Genomic DNA, 7,788 nt, shown 5'->3' with positions numbered 1-7,788 from the left:
GGGCAGGAGCGAGGCCGGCGGGGGCGGGGCAGCCCGACTTCAGTGCCCCCTCCGTTTGACCCAGTGAGGAGTGCAGGATTTGGGGCACCAGGCATGACATTTTTTTTCCTTATAAGAGGACAAATAAGGACACAGAGAGGAGGATCAACACTCCAAGAGCACCCATCCGGCCAGTGTTGGATAAAGCTGTGGACGGGGAGACCAAGGCAAGCCACTGCTGGGCCCCACAAACAGGGGAGTCCAGCTCACTGTACCCCTGTAAAGTAGGAGCCAGGCCCCACCTGCGTGTTGCTTACCGTGGGAGCTGCCTGAACTTGTCCTTAGGATCTGCCTTGAGGCAGAAACCATCAGCCTAGGCCTGAAGGCAGAAAGGTCAGGACTCTTGAGAGACCACTGTGCCAGCAGGGAAGAAGAAACCCGAAAAAAGAGAGCTGCTTCTTCCCTGCTGTGTATCTGAGTTTGCTTGTGGCGGAGGAGGTTGGGATCTATCGTGTTTACCTGGAAACTCTGCACATTCACACGAGGCCTGCCTACTCACCTGCCTGTTTACAGTCAGAAGAAAACGAGACCATGCACTCAGTGTCTTCCTAACCAAAGCTCTGTACACATGTAGGTGGATTGATCGTGTCTTGAGGGCAGGGGAGTCACACTGAGGTATATCAGTTCCTCTGTGGAACCTGTTTGGACTGAGATGTAATCCTTTGACCCAAGTGAAACGTATAGCAACTCTCCAGGTTGCTGTCTACTACACATTACAGTCTCCAGAAAACTCCCACTCCGGCTGAGGATGGAAAGGTCAGTTCATTTCAGGAAAGTGACACTTGAGGAGCAATGATTAAAAAAAAAAAAAAAAAAAAATGGAGCAGTCATTTGACCTTACAAATTACCGGGCTGTAATTTGTGGACTGTATAGTACCATAATTAAACACGATCTGGATTTTAGGTTATGGCAAATCGAGTCCACCCTAATATTTGTCCCCTCAGATTCACTACTATGTTAGGCCCCCCCCAATCTCTTGTTTCCACCTAGGAATTCAGGCCACCATACTTCCATTCAGAACCAAATTATGGTAACAATTATAAAGGTCTTGTTTTTAAAAAGTTAAAAACCTTACCCTTTTCCAGCTTGATGAGGTTTAGTACAATAAAAGGCCACGATACTTTGTTATGCTGCGAAAACTGAGGTAGATGTCCAAAGGTGGCTGCCACAGTATATATCTCCACCATGAAGGGGAATTTTTTCCTCTCCTTGAATTGGGGCTGCCCTTGGACTGCTTCGCCCAATAGCATGTGTTAATAGTGTTCTGGTATTCTGGGCATTAAGAAAACCTGACAGTTTCTACTTTGCACCCTGGCGTGGAAGCTCAGGGAAAGGTGACCACCACAGAAGGACAGGCGTTCCTGAATGAGGAAGCCCAAGTAGCCACATGGTGAGGTCATATGCAGGAGGGAGATGCCTGGCCAGCTCCTGCCCCTCCAGACACCTCAGCTGAGTTACTAGACTCGAGTTGGAAAAGCTCGCTAGGAAGTTTCAGCTTCAGCAGACACCATGTGAAATAAGCAGAGATAAATCATCCTCACTGAAGCCTCCACAAAGGCAGAGTCTAGAATGAACTTTTTTTGCAGTTCTGGACATTAAACCCAGGGCCTCTCACATGCTAGGCAGGTGTTGTACCCCGAGCTATCTCCTCAGCCCTTGGCTGTTAAAACAGTAACTTCGAGAGGATTTTGTATTGTTTTTTGGTGCTTGGCATTGAACCCAGGGCGTTCTGCGTGCGGGGTAAGTGCTCTACCACTGAGCCACATCACCAGCCCTTTGGGTACTTTTTCAAAAGCAACAATTGGGCCAGGGATGTAGCTCAGTGGTGCTAAACCTGCCTGGCAAGTACAAAGTTCTGAGTTCATCCCCAGAATGAAAACAAATAAACAAACAAATAGCAATAGATAACCAAAACACAAAGCTGGAAACCAGAAAGGCCTATTATGGCCTCTAAACTCCACAAAGTAGAGGTTTTTGTTCTTGGTTTTGTTCTGATGCAGGGGCTTGAACCAGGGCCTTTGCACTAAGGTTCACCCCCAACCTTTTTAAAATTTTTATTTTGAGACAGGGCTTGAATTTATGATCCTCCTGCCTTGGCTTTCCGGAATGCTGGGATTGCAGGCATGTGCTGCCATGTCCAATAAGATTTCATGATTACAAAAAAACAAAACAAAAAGAGTGGGCCCATTGAAGAGTACTTGCCTGGCGTGCTCAAGGCCCTGGGTGCAATCCCCAGCCCAACGTGCGCGCGCGCGCGTGCACACACACACACACACACACACACACACACAAATCTTATCTAGGGAGTCATTGGCTTCCCGTTTATTCTCTTGCTGCTTCTAATCTTGCCGCCTGGTACTTGTTTATCCCAGTGATGTATGAAGAGATGGGAGGGGCGGTGTCAGAAGTCTGCCCTATGAGTGAGGAGCATTTTATTATAGACACTGGTTGGAACTCTTAGGGCTCAATAGTAATAAAAAGCAAACTGACTTTTAGTCAGGTTTGTTGGTTTTCAATTCTGTACAGACAAAAGCGCAAGCCCACACCTGGGATGGACCATCACACTGCTGCTGCTTCCTATGCTGCTCTTGACAAACACACGTGCACTGAGACCCGGGGGTAATGTCATCACCACAGCAGAGAGCTGTCTGCACACAGCTGGACTGTCAAACCACACAACTGCCAACCAGTTTCGTCTGCTGGCTGACAAAGACCCAGCTGGTTCCCTGCCTGGGCAGACCCAGTGAATCGAACCGTCCTTTAATTCACAAGGTAATTCTCAGAGTGTTGCTATAGTACCCAGCTTCAGGCTGACCCCCTGCTGTGGGGTGACCCTTGCACCATCTGTCAGAGCACCCTTGTCTGTTTTCCACGGAGCTCAATACACTCCCTTATCTACCCACACAAAAGAGATTCAACCTCAGGCTTTGTTTGAAGGATCACAGGGCAGGACCACGTCTATGCCAACATCCAGATACTGTACAATGCAACCTGTGTGCCTGCCTCCTGCTCCGGAAAACAGGCTGCAGCCATCACCCTGCCAATTGCATCAGGCTGCTGAAGAATGTTTCCCTCCCAAGCCCCGAAGGAAGCCCCCAGAGGCTGTGAAGCACACACAGGTCGCTTAGCCACGGAAGCAACAAGTTGTCAGTCTTGCACTGTGGAGAACACCAAAATGATGTTCACTTAGATTAGTTTCAGTCTGCCCATTCACATGTGCCTGCTGGGCTTTGAATGTGCTGCCAAGTGTCTGGAAAAGGTAGGAACAACCTTTACAATTGCATATTAGAAGAACAATAACTTAAAATTCTAACAAAACCTGTTGTCCTAAGAGAAGGGGGAAAAAGAGCTTGTGTGTACCAGAAAGCCTGAAACACAAGGAAGCAAGAGATTCAGTGAACACTACTTTCAGAAATAAAAATAAAATGGAAATCTCGTGGTGTTGGCAGTTACTGTCCTGGGAAGAAGTCAGTAGTTAGTTATTTCGGGGCTGTAAGTGTAATTGTTTTTCAAGACCCTGTAACCTTCGTGACTTCTGTATATTGGTTTTTCAGTTTTATTTTGTTTTTTGGGGCTGGGCATTGAACCCTGTGACTCCCTCATGCTTAGCACACCCTCTATTACTGAGCCCACTAGATTTTGAAACCCTACTTTCACATGTGATTAGAAACTCTTTTAAACAAAAGAAGTCTGTGTGCTGGCAGAGGCACTAGAAAGGAGTGGGGAGGTGGCCCCATCTCATGGAGTAGCCCGCACTAGAAGGGACCTCCGGAGCCATGAGGGCCGTGCACTGGGTGGCAGCTGGTCAGTGACACCCCCTCAGGCCTCCAGCACTTTCTGTAGATCTGTAAAAGCCTAACTTTAAGAACTTTTAGTTCCTGGTGAATGTACAGATAAGCAGCCAATTATTTAGAATTATGTTGAAACGTCCTTACAACAGAGTAGAAAGCAGGAGTCATCCCTAGGTGGAAATGGTCTGGATGTACACTGCAGAGCGTCCACACAAAGCTGCCGAGCCCCCAGGAGCCACAGAGCATGGAGCCCTGCTGTACGGGGCAGATGCCCTTAGTCCTGGGTGCTTGTCATGTTAGCTAAAGCGAGTGAGCAAAGGTCCTTTATTACTCCCACTGCCAAAGCTACCTCTTTGTTCTCTGTTTCTTCTGCCTCACTGCCCAACAGTCTTTATGGGCTAGGTGCACCCGAGGTAGGGTTTGTGATCATAAATTGCTCCGTTATGGGGACAGCTTGGGCAGAACGTGCCTTTCTGCCTTCTCCAAACAATGACACAGATAATGTGACTGCTGCTTACATAAGCTACACACTGTCTCAATAATATGCCTACTTAAGGGACGCTTGTTTATAGGATTGTTCCTTTTCGCTTGGATTAATTACCTTAAATATACGTGACACTTTGCAAGATTAATTTGTGTTCTTATATGTCCATTTTTTCCATGTCTTTGTGATTTCTGGGGCTAAACATTTTGATACCAAGACGAGGGATGAGTAGTATAGTCAGATAAAGGTTTCATCCTGTGTGTGTGTGTGTGTGTGTGTGTGTGTGTGTGTGTGATGTGGGGGGGCACTAGGGATTGAACCTGAGGTTTTAAGCATGCTAGGAAAGGGCTCTATAACTGAGCCACACCCCTGACCTAGTCCTATAAATGTTGAACATCATCTGCTCATTCATTTAAGCCACAAAGTGCCCACTGTGTTTACAGCATTCATTCATTCAGTCAACAGCTGCTTAGTACCATTTACTCTGTGCTAGACCCTGGAGATGCAGCAGTGAACAAAACAGACTAAGGCTCAGCCTTCAATTTCCTTCCATCCAGTAGAAAGGATACAATACATAAGCAAATATATAAGGTGATGGGTGCTGTGAAGAGAAACAAAAGCTGAGTAAAGAGCTAGAGTAGTTGGTGGGGAGATTGCATGGTCAGGTAGGCCTCTCTGAGGAGCACAACCATAAGGGCACGAAGCCCCAGGCAGCAGGAAGAGTAAATGTAAGGCCCAAGGCAGAGGCGTCCTTGGCGAGTGTGCCTGAGGAAGAAGAGCGTCGAGCTCCTGCTGAACGGATAGCCGAGAATGTGGCAGCGTCTGGCATCTGATGGTTATCTCACCAGACCAATCTGTCTACAAGTTGGAGAGGACTGGCCACAGGACTTAAATTTTTTTTGCAATCTTTTGGGGTTTTGCAACACTTTCCAGAGGCACACAGATCTCTTTATGTTTATCATTATAACATGGATCTAAACTTCGGAGCCTTAAGAACAGGTTTCACTGGGCCTCAGGTAATCAGTTCTGTTGCACCCTGGGAAAACAAAGTTTATGTTATCTGGGAAGGAAGGGAGGGAGGGAAGGAATCAGAGTCCCTGCTCTGGAATGGGGCAGTTCCTTACCTTCTGAGTGCTGCAGTGTTCTCACCTGTGAAAGGAAAACTAAAATCAGCTCAGAGAGATGATAAAAACAGAAAAGTGCCTGGCACATGGAGGTACTCAATAAGTCTGTTCCCAAATGCGCATAGGCCCTTCTTGTTTCAAGCATTTCATTTCTATTCACCATGTAAAAATAGGATTTAACATAAAAATAAGGAAGAAATAATTTAAGGCTTAAAAAACTTTGTTTCTGAGAACTTGAGCTCAAACAGCCGACAGAGTAAACAGAAATATCTTTGTCTTTCATAAGTTTGTAAGCACGAACCACAGAGGTTAGAGTCTGCACTCATGCTGGATCTGTACCTACCTAAACTGCACTTGTATTATCTGAATGTTAAAAGCCATAGTTTGGAAAAACAACCCCTCCCTAGCACACAACGATACACCTGCGTTACTTTACCTGCGCCAACCCAAGTGCATTCGAAACCAGTCAATCCTGGAAAATGAACTCCTAGTAGCCATCTTGGCCATAACTCAGAATTTAAAGTGAGAAGCAATTGAGTGTGATGGTTAAGAGCACTAGTTGTGGGATCAGGCCTGAGTGCAAGCTATATGACCTTGTGTTTGACCTCTGTGAGCCTCAGTTTTCTGACTCATAAAACAGGGATAATAAAAATGTCTTTTTAGGTGGCTCTGTGGCTCAACTGAAATAATGCATGTAAAACATTTGATCCAATCTCGGTATATAGTAAGAGCTTATTAGAGTGTCATAACTGTAACCCCAGTGTGCTGAGTTCTCTGGCCTTGGGGCAAGTGCTAGGTGAGAGGGTGTCAAGAAGGCCTCCTTAGAGGGTGTTTGGAGCCAAGCCATGAGGAGCAAGTGAACTCTGTGAATCCCCAAGCTGTGGCTGCGGTAGAGGCAGAAGGAAGAGTGAGTGTAAAAGGCTCCACCACACCACACCACACAGGCAGGTAGAGGTAGCCATCCTTCCTGAGGGCAGAGAGGGAAGCTGACTGCTGAAGGAGATAGGTCAGGAAGCAGGCAGGGCCCAGATCAGAGGGGAGCCTGCAGACCAGACTAAGAGAGATGCACTGCGTTTGAAATGTGATGGGAAATGAGAGGGCTCAAGATTGTTAAAACAAGCAGGCTTCTGAGTGGGAAGAGTCCCGGAGAGAGCAGGACTGTACGCAGGGAGGTAGGACACAGTGGCAGAGGCAGGGAAGGTGTGACTGGGTGTGGGGTGGTAGCGTTTGTTCCCCCGCATCAGAAATCAAACTCAGGATCTTGCGCTTGCCAGGTAGGTGCAGTGCCACTGAGCTACATCCTCAGCCCAAGAGGGTTTATCTTGGAGGTACAGACGGTGAGGCTGTGCATTGGAGGGACTGATTGTGAGAGAGAATCAAGGCCAGTGCTCAGGACTCTGTCCTCACTGGGTGAATGATGATGCTGTTAAAGGGAATGAGGAGAAACAGAGCAGAGAATCTGGGGCTCAAGGTGAATTTGAAACATTCTGTAGATGCCCAGGTGGAAATGTCCAGGGCAGCTGCGTATGTGGTCTGAAGAGACAGGTGGACATGCTGAGTAAGTGTGCACTTTAATGTGAAGCCATAGAACTGGGGGGAATGAGCTAGGGAGACATTATGGGCGGAGGAGAGGGCCGAGGCTGGGCCTGGGACTCTGGCGTTTAGAAGAAAGAAGGATAAGGGATACCAGCCCAGAAGTCTGAGGAGGAAGCAGCCGTTGAGGTGAGTGAAAAATGAGACAGAAAAATGTCTCCAGAAAGAAAACGAGACCAAGTGTAAGAGATGCAGTATGATGAGGTCGCCCACGCGGACTAGGGGTCAGTCCTACAAGGTCAACAACACGGCAATTCTGGGGAATTGGTAGACTCCTGATAAAAAAACAGAGACAGGGAGAAAGGAAAAACAAACAAACAAAAAAACGCCAGAACAGGGACTGGGAGGTGAGGAAGGAGAAGTAGAAAGCTGCAGTGACCAGATGGCTGAAGGAGCAGAAATGATTGTGTCACAGTAGATTCTCTCTCCCTGGCACGTGAATGCTTGCTGTCACCTGCATGTCACAGGCCCGGTCTGTGCCGTCTGTGTCTTAATTTTCTTTTCTTCTCCTGACACCAGCCATGCTAGACTAGGCTCGCCTAGTATCCTGATTTTAGCTTAGTCACCAGTCCTTGTCTCCAAATGCAGGCCTTCAACAAGTGAATTTGAAAGGGGCATGATTTAGCTCGTTCCACTAAGCTCTAAGCAATCCTTTATTTATTTATTTATTGGTTTGGTTTTTTTTTTTTTTTTTTTTTTTTTTTTTTTTTTTTTTTACGCGGTTCTTCTTCGACGTTTTTGGAAAAAAGGGGGGGG

The sequence above is a fragment of the Fukomys damarensis genome, unplaced genomic scaffold (assembly GCF_012274545.1).
Source record: "Fukomys damarensis isolate Sample0158 unplaced genomic scaffold, DMR_v1.0_HiC HiC_scaffold_5, whole genome shotgun sequence".
Taxonomy (NCBI): Eukaryota; Metazoa; Chordata; class Mammalia; order Rodentia; family Bathyergidae; genus Fukomys; species Fukomys damarensis.
The sequence above is the reverse complement of the archived record's forward strand: the minus strand, read 5'-3'. Positions refer to the sequence as shown.